This window comes from Pinus tabuliformis, chromosome 3_1 (genome assembly GCF_031772625.1).
Source record: "Pinus tabuliformis cultivar Carrire ecotype Pingquan chromosome 3_1, CPIR1, whole genome shotgun sequence".
In the NCBI taxonomy this organism is placed as follows: Eukaryota; Viridiplantae; Streptophyta; class Pinopsida; order Pinales; family Pinaceae; genus Pinus; species Pinus tabuliformis.
The window spans coordinates 396,211,812-396,227,833 of record NC_142301.1 but is presented as its reverse complement, the minus strand read 5'-3'; the positions used below and the strand labels follow the sequence as shown (position 1 = coordinate 396,227,833).

General features: G+C 36.2%; 1 pseudogene; it reads left to right on the top strand.

Moving 5' to 3' along the window:
- Positions 1 to 2,326: 2,326 nt before the first annotated feature.
- On the top strand, positions 2,327 to 15,343 carry LOC149187392 (putative strigolactone esterase DAD2 pseudogene; annotated as a pseudogene).
- The last annotated feature ends 679 nt before the right edge of the window (positions 15,344 to 16,022 follow it).

Below are 16,022 nucleotides of genomic sequence, written 5' to 3'. Positions count from 1 at the left end.
ACCCAACTCATTGTTATTGCAATCAATCTACTTCTATTTTAATTTCTCAATTTGGATTTCTATTAGATAATTTAAATGTTGCAATTTCAATAAAAACAAACAGATTTGTTCCATGAATGTAAACAAAAAAATTCCCAAAAATAAATTTCCATCTCAAAAACTTTGGAGTTGAGTAAAAGCTATTCTCCACACTGCCATCCTCTCCACCATCACAATATCATGGAATGTAGATAAAGTTCAAGTTTTTAGTAAACCCAACAAATTTAATTTATTTAAATATAAACCACATAAATTTAATTTATTTAAATAAAAATAAATATTATAATATAAATTCCAAATATTAAACTACTTAATTATTAATCACTCAATATAATATATTACCACTAAATACGTACTACCAAATATACACCTATAACTTTAAATAACATGAAATTAATTTATTTCCATAAAAACAAATATTATAGAAGCAATTCCAAATATTACCGCACTTCTTTATTGACCGGTCAATAAAATATATTCACGAGGATCAGATTCCAAGACTGTTGTTTGTGAGGGTAGTGATGACGTTTTTGTGAAAAAGTGAACAGTAAAAAATAAGCTTTATAACTTTCAAAACCCATCACAGAAAAAGGTTTTTAAATTTTTTAAACATAAAATACGGTCAAAAATGCCTTGTGACGGGCATTTTGCCCGTCAAATTCCAACTGACCCTTAACCTGCTCGCACTATGTACATGCATCGCTTTCATCCTATAGAGAGGAAGATTATTCCATTCGACCAAATGTGAATTTGACTGAAATATGTGAACATATGGACAGAAAAGCACCCATTGGGGCTTTCTGCTTTTAATTCCAAAAGGCTTCGACTTGTCAGGTTATATTAAATTCTCCCGTCGTTTGCAGTCAGGCAGTCTAATCATGTAGGCCCGCAATACGTCACTCCTGATTCGGTGATTTAAGGCCGAAACTTGCCGTTATGTGGATCAGATAGACGATAAAATGCATAAATGAAACAAATAATAGCCTTACCTGCTCGGGCAAATATACACAACCACATATTAAAAATAATAATAATAATATTACAAAAATAATTATTTTAATAAAAATATTATTATTATAATATTTAATTAGATTATATTTATATTAATTATGGTTAATGTAAATAATTATTTTTAATAATTAATAATTAATTAATAAATAATTTAACAATAATCAATTAATAATAAATTAAAATTTATTTAATTTATAATTAATAGTTAATTAATTATAAATTATTAATTAATTAATGTAAATAATTAATTAATTGATAATTAATAAATAAATAATAATAATAAAAACTATTTATTATTATTATGGTTAATCATGTTTAATTTTCCTATTGAGATAATCTTTGTAACAATGTGATGTTGGACCATGTTTTTACAAAACATGTTTGACCATGATTTTCCATGATATTATAAATCCAAGAGATTAATACTACAAACTCAAAGAATTATAAACCCAAAGAAATAATATAAAATCCTAAAAATATCAACCCTTAGATTAATAAATCCAAGTGAATAATATTAAACTCTAGGAATATGAACTATTAAATTATCCTTTAAATTAATAAACCTTAGTGGTTGACATTATAGACCTAAAAAAATAATAATCCCAAAAAATTAATACTAAAACCTCGAAGTATTATGAACCTAAAAGAATAATATTATGTAGATTAAGACTAATCCACATTTTATTTTCCATATATAAAAATTATTTAAATATATATGTGTGGGGTTACTTTGAATCAAATATATATTTTATATATCTTGGTGGGTTACCGAGATATGCACAAGAGGGCAGGAGAGATAGAGATTTTATCGTGACCATTGACTTTACTGCCTCGCCATGGTCATCGCGGTATCTTTTGCGAATATCCCGCCAGTGGAATTGTATTATTCAAGAGCACGTCCTATATGCCATATTGAATAAATGAGGCAACCTATTTACTATCATACGGCATAAGAACCACTCATTTCAAATCGCGTTACTACTTCAAAAAGCATTTTTTTGTATCTTTCTTGGCAAACGAAGTATATAAATAAATGTGTAGGCAATGTCAATATAAAACCAGGTGCCCTTCTCCTTAGAAACTCACTAAGCTATGTTTATGCTTCATTGCAATTAGGTGCTCATCTCAGGCTAGAGTGTAGGATTTCCAGTAACTAAATCCTTATAAATTGCACTTCCAGGTCGTTGGTGCTTTTACAAACAGTTAGGACTTTGTTGGCTTTATATTTTGGGTACACCAGGGCTTTTGTAGAAGTTACAGTACTCAGAAACGTAAGATGGGTGTGGAATATGAACTGTTGGGTGTCTTGAATGTGAAAGTTTTAGGATCTGGCCAGCGTACTCTAGTGCTTGCACATGGATTTGGAGCAGACCAATCGGTATGGCAACATATTCTGCCATACCTAGTCCCTCATCATAAGGTCATTGTATTCGATATGGTATTCTCTGGCAAAGTTGATCCCAAGAATTTCGATTTCGATCGATATACTTCGCTGTCTGCTTATGCAGCCGATTTGTTCTCCATTTTGGATGAGCTTAAAGTGGACAAGTGCTTGTATGTTGGTCATTCTGTCTTTGGAATGGTTGGCTATCTTGCCTCCATCAAAAGACCAGAACTGTTTGAAAGATTAATCTTGCTCTGTAGTACTGGCCTGAACATGTGGTTTATTTAGGTAATGCATATTTACAAATTTGTCTTGTCAGGCCAGGCAGTAACTCTCCAAAGGCAAAAAAAACCGATTCGTCTGATTATTCCATAGGTAGGTTATTGTTATATACATTAGGAGTGATTGTTCAGTTCATCTTCCGATGACTGTTCACATTCCTAATTTATTTATTTACAAATTCCCCAATCATGAAGATTAGGTGTCAACATTCTCCCCCCTTAATCTGAAGGGATGTTGGTGAGTCCAAGCATCATTCTGAATCGTTCAAGCTTTTCCTTTCCAAGTGCTTTGGTGAAGATGTCTGCAATTTGCTCATTTGTGGAACAATGACAGAGATGGATTGTTTTGGCCTCAACATGATGTCGAATCAGATGATATTTAGTATTGATATGCTTTGTTCGATCATGGAACTTTGGATTCTTGGCCAACTTTATTGCAGAGGTGTTATCAATCATGAGTGGAGTTGATTGTACTTGTTTTACCTACAAATCTTCAAGAATTTTCCTGAGCCACACAATTTCATTCGTTGCTTCAGTTGTTGCCACGTATTCTGCTTTAGTTGTGGAATCTGCTGGAACTGATTGTTTGTGTGATCTCCAGGAGACAGCTCCTGATCCAAGACTCATAGCATATCCTGAAGTAGATACCCCAGTTTCTTTGTCTCCATCGAAGTCTGAATCAGAGTATCCAATCAAGCTGAAGTCGTCCACCTGTGTATACTTGATTCCAAGGTCTTGAGTTCCCTTCAAGTACCTTAGAACTCTTTTTGCAGCAGACCAATGTCCCTCACAAGGCTTTTGCATGAACCTGGAGAGGATTCCAACAGTAAATGAAATGTTTGGTCTGGTAGTAGTGAGGTAGATGAGACTTCCTACAAGCTTTCTATACTTTGTTGCATCCTCAAATTCCTTTCCTTCAAGAGATGTGAGCTTTAAGTTTTGTTCCATTGGAGTAGAAAGAGGATTGCACTCTGTCATGCCAAATCTGTTTAACAAATCTCCAATGTATTTCTTTTGAGAAAGAAATATAGATTTTGGATGTTGGGTTACTTCAATGCCAAGATAGTAATGAACATAGCCCAAATCAGTCATTTCAAAACTTTTCCCCAATTCCTTCTTTATGGATGCAATGTAGCTTTCATTGTTACCTGTCATTAAAAGATCATCTACATATACAACAAGATACACAACTGTTTTGCCAACTTTCTTGACAAATAAAGTTGCATCATCAAGATCAAAATGATTGAAGTTGAGTTTCAGAAGATGCTCAGTTAGTTTTTCATACCAGGCTCGCGGTGCTTGTTTGAGGCCATACAAGGACTTCACAAGTTTGCATACTTTATGTTCATGGCCTTTCACAGCAAATCCATCAGGCTGGGACATAAAAACATTCTCTTTTAGATCTCCATTCAAGAATGCAGTTTTTACATCCATTTGATGGACTTTCCAACCGTTCTGAGCTGCTAATGCAAAGAGTGTCCGGATGGTGGCCCATTTTGCTGTGGGGGCAAAAGTTTCTTCATAATCAACCCCTTCCTTCTGTGCAAAACCTTTTGCCACAAGCCTAGCTTTGTGCTTGTCAAGTGAGCCATCAGCTTTGTACTTGTTCTTGTAGACCCACTTGCAGCCAATTGGTTTGGTTCCAAATGGAGGATCAACCAGCTTGCAAGTGCCATTCTTTATGAGGGCATCATACTCCTTTTGCATCGCTTCTTTTCATTCATCATGAGAAGCAGCTTCTTTGAAGGAAGTTGGTTCAAAATCTGTAGACAAGTTCAATTCACAATCATAAGTAACATCCATATCAACAGGTGAATTAGAGTCATCTACATCACCTCCATTTTGTCGGTTTGAATTTCTGGTTCCTGTTTTTCCAATTTCATCAGGATGAACACTTTCAAGTGTCTTTGTCAGCCACTTTGGGGGACCTTTCTGAGATGGTCCAGGTTGCTCTGTTGATTGAGTTGGGACTGAATCAAGATTGAGTCTCCCAATTCTATCAATTACATCACTTAAAGCATCATCCGTTGTTGGAGTTTCATGCAGAGGAGATTGTTCTTCAGAAGAAGATTCCACATGTTGTTCTAGTATAGGAATCCCCCCTTCAAGATGTGGAATTTGATTATCAAACTCTTGAAATGATTTTGTTTTTGCGAATCTATCCAAGCGATCAAGTTGCTGCTCAACAACATTGTCAGATTTGGATGATTCAAGAAAAATTACATCTCTAGATACAACAAACTTTTTATTTACTTCATCATAGAGACGGTATGCTTTGGAGGTGTTTGAATACCCGAGGAAGATACACTTACGACTTCTAGCACCAAGTTTGTTTCTATGTACCTTTGGTATCAAAGCATAACAGGTGGAACCAAAGACCCTGAGATGTTTTATCGAAGGAACATGTCCATACCACAATTCATAAGGAGTCTTGTTTCTTATAGCATTAGATGGACATCTATTCTTTATATATGCAGCACATAGAACAACATCTGCCCAAAACATTATCTTTACATTTTTGAAGAAAAGCATGGATCGTACCATATTCAAGATTGTTCTATTCATTCTTTCAGCTACACCATTCTGTTGGGGATTATAAGGCACAGTTGTTTGATGTTTGATCCCATGTTGGCGAAGATGGTTTTCAAATTCATTTGATGTATATTCTTTTCCATTATCAGTGCAAATAGACCAAATATGAGATTGTGTTGGGGTCCCTATAATACTAGTGATTACCCCATTACTATTGTAGTTATACCCCTTATTTATATTGTTGTGCCCCTATTACCCCCATATTGTTATTTTTGTGCCCCATAGAATCCCTCTATTGTTATTTTTGTGGCTTTATATTATTATTGTTAGGGCGGCTGGATTATATTGTGACTCCCTAGACTCCTATATATAGAAATGAGGTTTTGTCATTTGTATCATCCAAGAATTGTTCATTTATGTAATGTAAAGGAGGTTGCCCCCTCGAAGAGGTTGAATTCTAAGGCGTTGATCTATCTTTTCTATCTTTTCTTGAGCTGGTTTCATAACATTTGGTATCAGAGCTTTGGATTCTAGGGTTTCGCTGCTCCAAACAGGTCATCGTGGCATTTTCGCTATAAATTTTTTTCTGTGACGTTTCAGAAGTAGCAAAAAAAACCCATTTGAGAAGAACTGGCGCTGAACCTTGGGTCCGAATTTCAGCGCTTTTCGCGCGATATTTGCGGAGATATGATCTGAGGAATTTGGTCTTTTTGCAGACTCCTGAATTACATTCAAAACAGGTGACCTGGGGAAAATCGTCATAACTTTCTTTCTGGGGATCGGATTGAATATTCGTAAGAAGGTACAGAAAGATGACAGACTGTAGTTTCTTGTATGTGTGTTTCAGATTCAAAGGTTGAAACAGTGACTCGTGGCATGTCGTACAAGTTCGCTCTACCGAACTAATCTAAAAGCAAGCCACTGTGGGAGATTTCACATAACTCTTCCTTGGAGAATCCAATTTGGCTCAGACTTGTGGCATTGGAAAGAGGACGCAGAAGACTACTACAAGTAGCAATTTCAGAACTGGATGATCTGAAATTACAGAGATACATCAAATTCAATATCAGGCTTCTATAAAGTGAAAAAAGGTGTGTAGTTTTTTTTTAAATTTTTGTGTAAGCTTGGTTTAACGGAATTCAAAGGGAATAGTAAAGCATTATTATAGGTAATTGATGCCCTGAGGAAAGAAAATGCAAACACCTAGTAAGGAACCTGAAAGCTCTAGCATGACTCATGAAGAAGAGGAAGAAATGCTACATGATATATCAAAATTACAAGAACAAGTGCAACAAATGTCACGCTCACAAAAGCTAATAGAAGCTAAGATAAGTGGCGTGGAATCTAAGATAAATGGCGTGGAATCTAAGATAAAGGGCATGGAAGCTAAGATGGATGATTCGAAGACAGATTTGAAGAGAGACATGGCAGATTTGAAGATAGATTTGAAGACAGACATGGAAGAATTGAAGAAATTGCTACAAGAAAGGGTCACTAATGGTGAAAAGGTAGTAAAGGAAACTCGTGATGAGAACAAAAGAAATGTTAATCATGATTCCATAGACGCTAATGTTGGATCGAAGAATCACCATATTCCAAAAATCGATATGAGGAAGTTTGATGGCAAGGATCACGCCACATAGATATTACAGATGGAGCAATTCTTCGATCTCAATAATGTGAAAAACGCACAAAAGGTACGTATGGAAACTGTATATTTGGAACCAAATTAGTTTGTATGGTATCAATGGATTTGCTTTCGTAAACAATTTATCACTTGGGCAATTTTTACGGAAGAATTGATAGCACATTATGAAGATACAAAAAGCAACACTTTTTTTAGCCAATTGATAAGTCTCAAACAAAAGGGTTCAGTAATAGAGCACATTGAGGAGTTCCAAAAATTGAACATAAGGGTAAAAGATATTCTAGAGGAGCATAGGATTGATGTGTTCATAGGGTATTTAAAGGATAATATCCAACATGATGTTCGCCTTTGGGAACCTGATTCATTAGAGAAGGCATTCAGGTTAGCAAGAAAAATGGAAAGCAAAATTATGGCAACCAGGAAGCATACCACTCACAACTATAAAGACGGAAGTGTTGTTGCCCCTAGTCTTCCACAACCTATAAGGTTGACACCACAACAATTGGAAGAAAAAAGAGCAAAAGGGCTTTGTTACAGTTGTTATAGCAAATACACTAAAGGTCATAAGTGTGCCGAGAAGAAATTATTCTACATAGATTGTGAAGAGGAAGAAGAAAAGGAGCAAGAAAGGTCAAAAGAAGAAGATATACTCCAGGAACAAAGTCTAGATGAAGAACAAATAAATCCGACCATATCTTGTAATGCATTGGCGGGAATTACCACTCCTCAAACCATCAAGATAGAAGGACAAATCAAGAAGAAAAAGGTAATAGTGTTGATTGATTCAAGAAGCACCCACAATTTTATTCATTGTAGGGTAGAAAAAGAATTGAATTGCTTCCTATATCCAGCACCAGAGTGTCAAGTGATGATTGCAAATGGAGGAACAATAAATTGCTCTGGAAAGTGCCATAATATCAAGCTATCCATGGGAGAATATGTATTGACTAGCCCAATGCTTTCCATTCCAATGGGAGGTGCCGATGTTGTACTAGGAGTCCAATGGCTACAATCCTTGGGTACAATAGCTTTTAATTTTCAAGAACTTTTCATCAAATTTTTCACGGAAGGAAAGGAAGTTGAATTAAGGGGTATTGCAGGGAAACCAGGAAAGATAATCAGCTCTCATGGTATGACAAAGCTTCTAAAAAAGGAGCAAAGAGGTGTAATTGCACAATTATGCTCGCTAGATGTTTCCACATTGGAATCATCTATTTCTCCAGATCCCCAAAAAGTCCTGGACAATCATTCCAAGTTATTTGAGACTCCCAAGGGTCTCCCACCTATGCGTGATCATGATCATGCTATTCATCTGATTCTAGGAAGTGTTCCTCCAAACATCAGGCCGTACAGATATCCCTATGTCCAAAAAAGTGAAATTGAACGTATGGTTGCAGAAATGCTAGAGGCTGGTATAATTCAACCGAGTCAAAGTTCTTTCTCAGCTCCAGTAGTATTGGTGCACAAGAAGGATGGATCATGGCGCATGTGTCCAGATTATAGGGAGCTCAACAAGCTCACTATTAAAGATAAGTTCCCCATTCCTGTTATTGATGAATTACTGGATGAATTGCATGGATCAATTTACTTCACCAAGTTGGATCTTTGTTCGGGATATCATCAAATCAGAATGAAGATTGAAGACATTCCGAAAACAGCATTTAGAACTCATGAGGGTCATTATGAATTTTTGGTCATGCCTTTTGGCCTTACCAATGCACCTTCAACATTTCAAGGTTTGATGAATTCAATTTTCAAACCATTCCTTAGAAAATTTGTGTTAGTATTTTTTGATGATATACTAATCTACAGCAAGTCTTGGAAGGATCATGTTGAACATGTTGACAGGGTGCTACAACTATTGGAGGAGAAACAATTATATGCAAAAAGATCCAAATGTTTCTTTGGAGTCCAGGAGGTGGAATATTTGGGTCATATTGTATCTCATGGAGTTAAGGTAGACCCTAGCAAAATTAAAGCCATTAAGGAATGGAAAATCCCCACATCCATAAAGCATCTGCAAGGATTTCTTGGGTTGACATGGTATTATCGCAAGTTTGTTAAGAATTATGGGAGAATAGCAGCACCTCTAACAACATTATTGAAGAAAGATTCATTTTCATGGACTCCGGAAGCAACAAAGGCCTTTGAACATCTTAAAGAGGCAATGTGCCAAGCACCGGTCTTAGCTACACCGGACTTCACAAAAACCTTTATTGTGGAATGTGATGCTTCAGGAAATGGAATTGGTGCTGTTCTAATGCAAGATGAAAGACCCATTGCTTTTGAAAGTCGTCCAATCAAGGGAAAGTTTTTAAGCAAAGCTATTTATGAGAAGGAAATGTTGGCAATACTCCATGCACTTAAGAAATGGCGACCCTACCTAATGGGAAGACACTTCAAGGTAAAAACGGATCATGATAGCCTTAAATACTTTTTAGAACAAAGATTATCCTCTGAAGAGCAACAAAAGTGGGTCACAAAGATGTTGGGTTATGACTTTGAAATCATCTACAAAAAAGGGAAGCAAAATGTGGTGGCAGATGCACTCTCAAGAAAGGATGAGGATGTGGAAGCATTGTTGTGTGCCATTTCTAATATCCAACCAGATTGGATAAACGAAGCAAGGGAGGAATGGAAGAATGACGAAGAAGTGTGGGCACTTATTCGAAAGCTACAACAAGATTCTAGTACTTCTGATACATTTAGCTGGCAAAATGATTCGTTATGGTACAAAGATCGCTTATACCTCTATAAGAATTCCCAGCTAAAACAAAAGATTCTTATGGAATTGCACACTTCTCTCTTAGGAGGGCACTCAGGATTTTTAAAAAATTACCACAGGATTAAGAAGGAATTTTTTTGGGATGGCCTTACATCAGATATTCAAAAGTTTGTGGCGGAATGTTTGGTTTGCCAGCAAAATAAAGTTGAAACAATTAAGACACCGGGTCTATTACAACCTTTATCCATTCCAAGCCAACGTTGGGAGGAGGTTTCAATGGATTTTATCACAGGTTTACCCAAGTCTGAGGGAAAGAGTGTCATCATGGTGGTAGTTGACAGACTTACCAAGTATGCACACTTGTGTGCATTATCACATCCATTTAAAGCCAGTACAGTTTCTACCGCATTTATGGAAATAGTTCAAAAGCTACATGGAAACCCAAAGATTATTGTAAGTGACAGAGATCCCATTTTCACTGGAAATTTTTGGACAGAATTATTTTCTTGTCTTGGTACTCAGTTAGCTCATAGCTCATCTTATCATCCTCAATCTGATGGGCAAACTGAGATAGTAAATAAATGTTTGGAAGGATATCTTCGTTGCTTTGTATATGATAAACAAACACAATGGGTCAAATGGTTGCCTCTCGCTGAATGGTGGTATAACACTTCCTTCCATATAGCAAGAAAAATGACCCCATTTATGGCACTTTATGGGTATCAACCACCATCCATCACATCATATTTAAGAGAAAATTCTAAGGTTCAGGCAGTGGAACATCACATCGAACATCAACAACAAGTCCTCCAACTCTTAAAGGATAACCTCGTGTTGGCACAAAATAGAATGAAACAACAGGCAGATCAACATCGCAGTGAAAGAAGTTTTGATGTAGGTGATTGGGTATTCCTACGGCTACAACCATATAAGCAAATGTCCCTAAAGCAAGCTAAGAAGGATAATAAATTATCACCAAAGTATTATGGTCCGTACAAAGTGTTGCAAAAGATTGGTACTATGGCATACAAATTGGAGCTTCCTGCAGCTTCTCGATTGCACCCAGTTTTCCATGTTTCATGTTTAAAGAAGGTTATAGGTGACAAGCTCCAAATTCAAACAATATTGCCAGAACTTGACGAGGAAGGAAAAATTATATTGGAACGGAAGCAGTCACAGAAACAAGAACTCAACAGCTACGAAATCGATCAATTTCAGAGTATCTTATCAAGTGGAAGAACTTATCCGCTGAAGATTCCACATGGGAGGATGAGAATTTTATGCAGAAGTATCCAAAACTACTCAAGCGTTGAGGACAACACTTTTTTGAAGGAGAGGGGCATGTTGGGGTCCCTATAATACTAGTGATTACCCCATTACTATTGTAGTTATACCCCTTATTTATATTGTTGTGCCCCTATTACCCCCATATTGTTATTTCTGTGCCCCATAGAATCCCTCTATTGTTATTTTTGTGGCTTTATATTATTATTGTTAGGTCGGCTGGATTATATTGTGACTCCCTAGACTCCTATATATAGAAAGGAGGTTTTGTCATTTGTATCATCCAAGAATTGTTCATTTATGTAATGTAAAGGAGGTTGCCCCCTCGAAGAGGCTGAATTCTAAGGCGTTGATCTATCTTTTCTATCTTTTCTTGAGCTGGTTTCATAACAGATTGTGCATCATTTTCAATCCATTTATGAAAATTCTTGAATGTTTGAAAGGCATCAGATTTGTTCTTCAATAAATAAACCCAACACATTCTGGTGTAATCATCAATAAATGTCATGATATATTTATTTCCATTTGCAGAAGGAATAGGCATTGGACCACATAAATCTGAATGAATGAGTTCAAGCTTCCTATGTGCTCTTGAATGTGAATCATGAAAAGACTGTTTTCTATGCTTTCCTAGAATGCAAGCATCACATTGCTTATGTTTCCTAGGAATTGTAGGCAAACCAGCAACACCATTTTTCTTCAATAAGCGGAGACTGTCATAGTTTAAATGTCCAAATCTAGCATGCCATAATAAACTTGATGGAAGTGTACCTTCTTCATGATGAGAAATATATGAGAAATGTTGTGCATGAGGAGAGGTTCCTTGCAGTTTGAGAAGTCTTTCTTCTTCTATTCCCCTCATGACAAGTGAGTGGTCAGATGATTTTCTTACCTCAAGCTTGCCATCAAACATATGAATGGAGTGACATTGCTGGCGGATGTGGACCAAGAACAACAAGTTTCTCTTGAGTTGTGGGAGATATAGAACATGATCCAGAAGAAAGTCTGGAAGACCAGGCAGTTTAAGCCTGATTGTGCCAAGCCCTGATGTCTTGATTTTTGACTGATCTGTAAAGTATACTGCTCCATCAACATTGTCAGTGAAATCTTCAAAAAAATCTTTTCTATGAGTCATATGACAAGTTGCTCATAAATCAAGAAACCAATCATTTTTCGAAGAAGCAAGTGAAGCATTAAACAAATCTTCATTTACTCCAATGTTACATTGTGCCTCAATATAGTGAGCGGATTCAGGTGCTTTACCTTTGTCTGTATCATCAGTTTTACCTTTCTGCTGGTTTCTTTTCTTCTCAATTTTGTCCCATGGTAGCTTGCATGTAGAAGCATCATGTGATCCATTTTGTTTACAGCGAATGCAATGCAGATCTGCCTTTTCTCCTTGAGAATGTCTGCCCCCCTTGCCTCTGAAGTATCTTCCTCTTCCTATTCATCCACCTCTTCCTCTTGTAGAGTCTTGAGCAGGATGCTTTTCTTTATGAGCAAGGCACACAGTCTCTTCAGAAGATTTAGGGACTGTCTTCTTTCCAAAGGTTTTCTCTCTTTCAACAAACTTTTTCACAAGAGAGTCAAAGGTTATATCTTTAAGATTTCCATTTGCTTGTAAAGACTCAAGATAATTGGAGTAGGTAGGATAGAGTGCCTTGAGAAAAGCAATAAGAGGGATATCCAGCTCAACCTTAGTGGATTTGATATCATGCATTATAGACTTTACTTCAGATGCAAGAGCAAGAGGATCATTATTTTTCAGTTCAAGAGTGAAGAGTTTAATCATGAGCTGAACAACTTCAAGTGGAGAATGTGAGTCATAGAGTTCTTTCAGCTTTTGTAAAGCTTCAAAGGCAGTTGAATATGATGAAATATGGCGACTCACCTCTTCATTTACAAATGCTGCGATTAATGCATAGGCTTTGCTGTTCTTGTTTTCCCAAATGATGAGCTCTTTGTCTGATGTAGGCTGCACTGGGTCATTGTCTCCTTCTCCGACACACACTCCTTTCCACAACTCATTGAAGATGAGGGTGTGTTTTATCATCCGGGACCATTCAGGATAGTTCTCCTTGCCAGTGAGAACTATTCCTACCATAGAGATGATTGAATGCATTCTGTAAAAAATTACTTCTGCTAATAAAAAAACTTCTGCTGATAAAAAAGTGAAATTGCACTAAAAAAGGCATTCTCAAAGGATTTCAAATCTCTTCCTTACGCTACAACTTTATGCACTATATTTTCTTCAAATCCCTCTCCTGTTAGATAAAAGAATCCAGAATAATACCAGCTGTTCATCCATACATAACTTCAATACTTACAAGATTATCTGAATACTTGTTACATTGATGCAAACTCGGTTTCACCTTATACTTATTACAATGATACAAACTCGGTTTCACCTTATACTTATTACAATGATACCATGCAGTGGAGCCCCAGCCTCGGCCCTGCTTATTCAAGAGGCGCAGAAAATCGTTTACTATATATGCAGCGGATAGTAAAAACTTCCTTTTACAATTTTGAAAAAAAAACCAAAATCGATGTTGCAATTATCGACTGTAGCTCCTAGTTATAGGACTGAACAGACGATACGAATCTTTCCATACACCGCTAGAAACGATGATCGCCAAATCCAAACTGATGTAAAGGACAAGGTTATAACTTACTTACCAGGCTTCATTCGTGGGCACATGGGTTTGCGGGTAATTATAATGGATGCCAACACACATGCATTACTAGATACCATGTCAGTCCACGGTTTATGCACAATATACAGTCCACGGTTTATGCACATTAATATAGTCCACGGTTTATGCACATTGAAATACCATCGCCCTCATCCGCTTCAAATCTTCATGCAGCTACAACTCGTTCCATAGATCACGACCATGGTTTATGCATATTGAAATACCGTCGCCCTCATCCGCTTCAAGTCTTCACGCAGCTACAAGTCGTTCCATAGATCATGATTCACCACCGGTGAGGCAGAGAGACGCCATCAACATGCAGAACGAAGAAGGATAGAATATCGATCTTTGCATTCCAAGGAAATGCTTAGGTCTACAGCTGCAGTTTCCAGAGAGCCAATGTCTGGAAAATTAACCCAATCGATTCATTCACGTAGTGCAACAAATCGTTTCTCCAACGGAATGTACACAGAATAATCAGAGGAATAGCGCCCCTTTTTTTTTGAAACGTTTATGATACCATGTCAGGCCAGGCAGTAACTCTCCAAAGGCAGAAAAAACTGATTCGTCTGATTATTGCATAGGTAGGTTATTGTGATATACATTAGGAGTGATTGTTCAGTTCATCTTCCGATGACTGTTCACATTCCTGATTTATTTATTTACAAATTCCCCAATCATGAAGATTAGGTGTCAACATGTCTTAATAAGCGGGGAAGTATATGTACTCGTTTAAATTTAATTGTAGGCATATATTGCCAGGCTTATTTATGGCTCAATAGAATGGTAAATATTAGTGGCAGTTTACCTAATGCTTGTTTAGCCTAATAAGTTGTCTCTTATTTCTGCTAGAAAATGTGCTTTTAAATCTAATTGTGGGCATATACTGCCACCCTTATGGCTTAACAGATTTGTAAATATTTGTTGCAGTTTACTTAATGAATATTTCGTCTAATAAGTTGTCTCTAATTATTGCTAGATAATGTATTTGTTTAAATCTAATTGTGAGCATATACTACCACATATTTATAATATTTATGGTTTAATAGACTAATATTAATTGCAATTTACTTAATGAGTACTTCTTCTAATAAATTGTCTCTTATTTCTACTGCCCAATATTAATTGCAATTTACTTAATGAGTACTCCTAATAAATTGTCTCTTATTTCTACTGTCCCATAGACTTGTAAATATAAGTTATCATTTACTAAATAAGTGGTTGCCATTTACCTAATGAGTGCTTAGTCTGATAAGTTGTCTCTTATTTCGGCAGATATCTGAATGATTAATCCTACCATGGAGGATTTGAAAGTGGGGAAGTTGATAGTTTTCACTGTGCCATGAAATCTGACTATAGAGGGTGGGTTTCTGGTTTTGCTCCTCTAGCAGTTGGAGTCGATGAGCCCTCTGCAGTGGAAGAGTTCAGGAGAACAATGATGAATATGAAGCCTGAAATTGCAGTTGCAGTGGCCAAAACCATCTTCCAGAGTGATGTGAGAAACATTTTATGTGATGTGAAGACCCCATGTAGCATTATCCAGACTGCTAAGGATATAGTCGTCCCCAGAGCCGTCACATACCACATGCAAGAAAACCTTGGAGGGAAGATGAATTCAGTTAACATACTTGATGCGGAGGGCATTTACCCCAGCTCACTGCGCAGGGACTGCTTCTGCAGGCGCTCAAACAGGTCCTTGAAGGCTCCAAAATGGAACTGGAACCTACTTTGCAAAATATATGACGTTTTTGTTAAAGTCTAATCTCGAGGGGAGCTGGAAGCTAGATGAAATTTTAACATATGATGTTTAGCATGACAATTTGCATTCCTTGAATTACAAGGAAAAAATGCTGCAATTTAGGGAGGGTCCATGCATTCTATCTCAAGTGAAAATAGATTACTATTTAATGCTGTAATGTATGGTATTTATGAATGATGATTAGATGGTGACAAATTTCTTTGATACTAATGTTTACTTCACTATGAGTTGATTTACAAGGGTGTTCATGAAGAAGCCATAGAGTGTGTACTCGCTATTGCTATGTTCACTTCATATTGAGCTTAAAAAATCCAAAAAATATGGAATATAATGTGTTTTTCTAAAAAGCCTAAAAATGATGAAAGAGTCTCTTGAGTTTTTTAAATGATTTCGAAGAATGTTTGAATAGTTTGATAATTGAATTATTATTTAACTTTTTTTTGAATTCAAAGATTTATTTTACAATCTAGTATAAGGGGATGTATAAGTTTGTTTATCTATTTCTTGGGCTTTAACATAAAAATTAAAATTAAAAATTATATTCTAAATTGAAAAATAATGTCCATCATAATAAAAAATGAATATGCTCTAAATAATTAAAAGCAAAAAAATGTATAAATAAGATGTTTAAATCTTATATTTTTCAAAAATATTTTTGTCCAC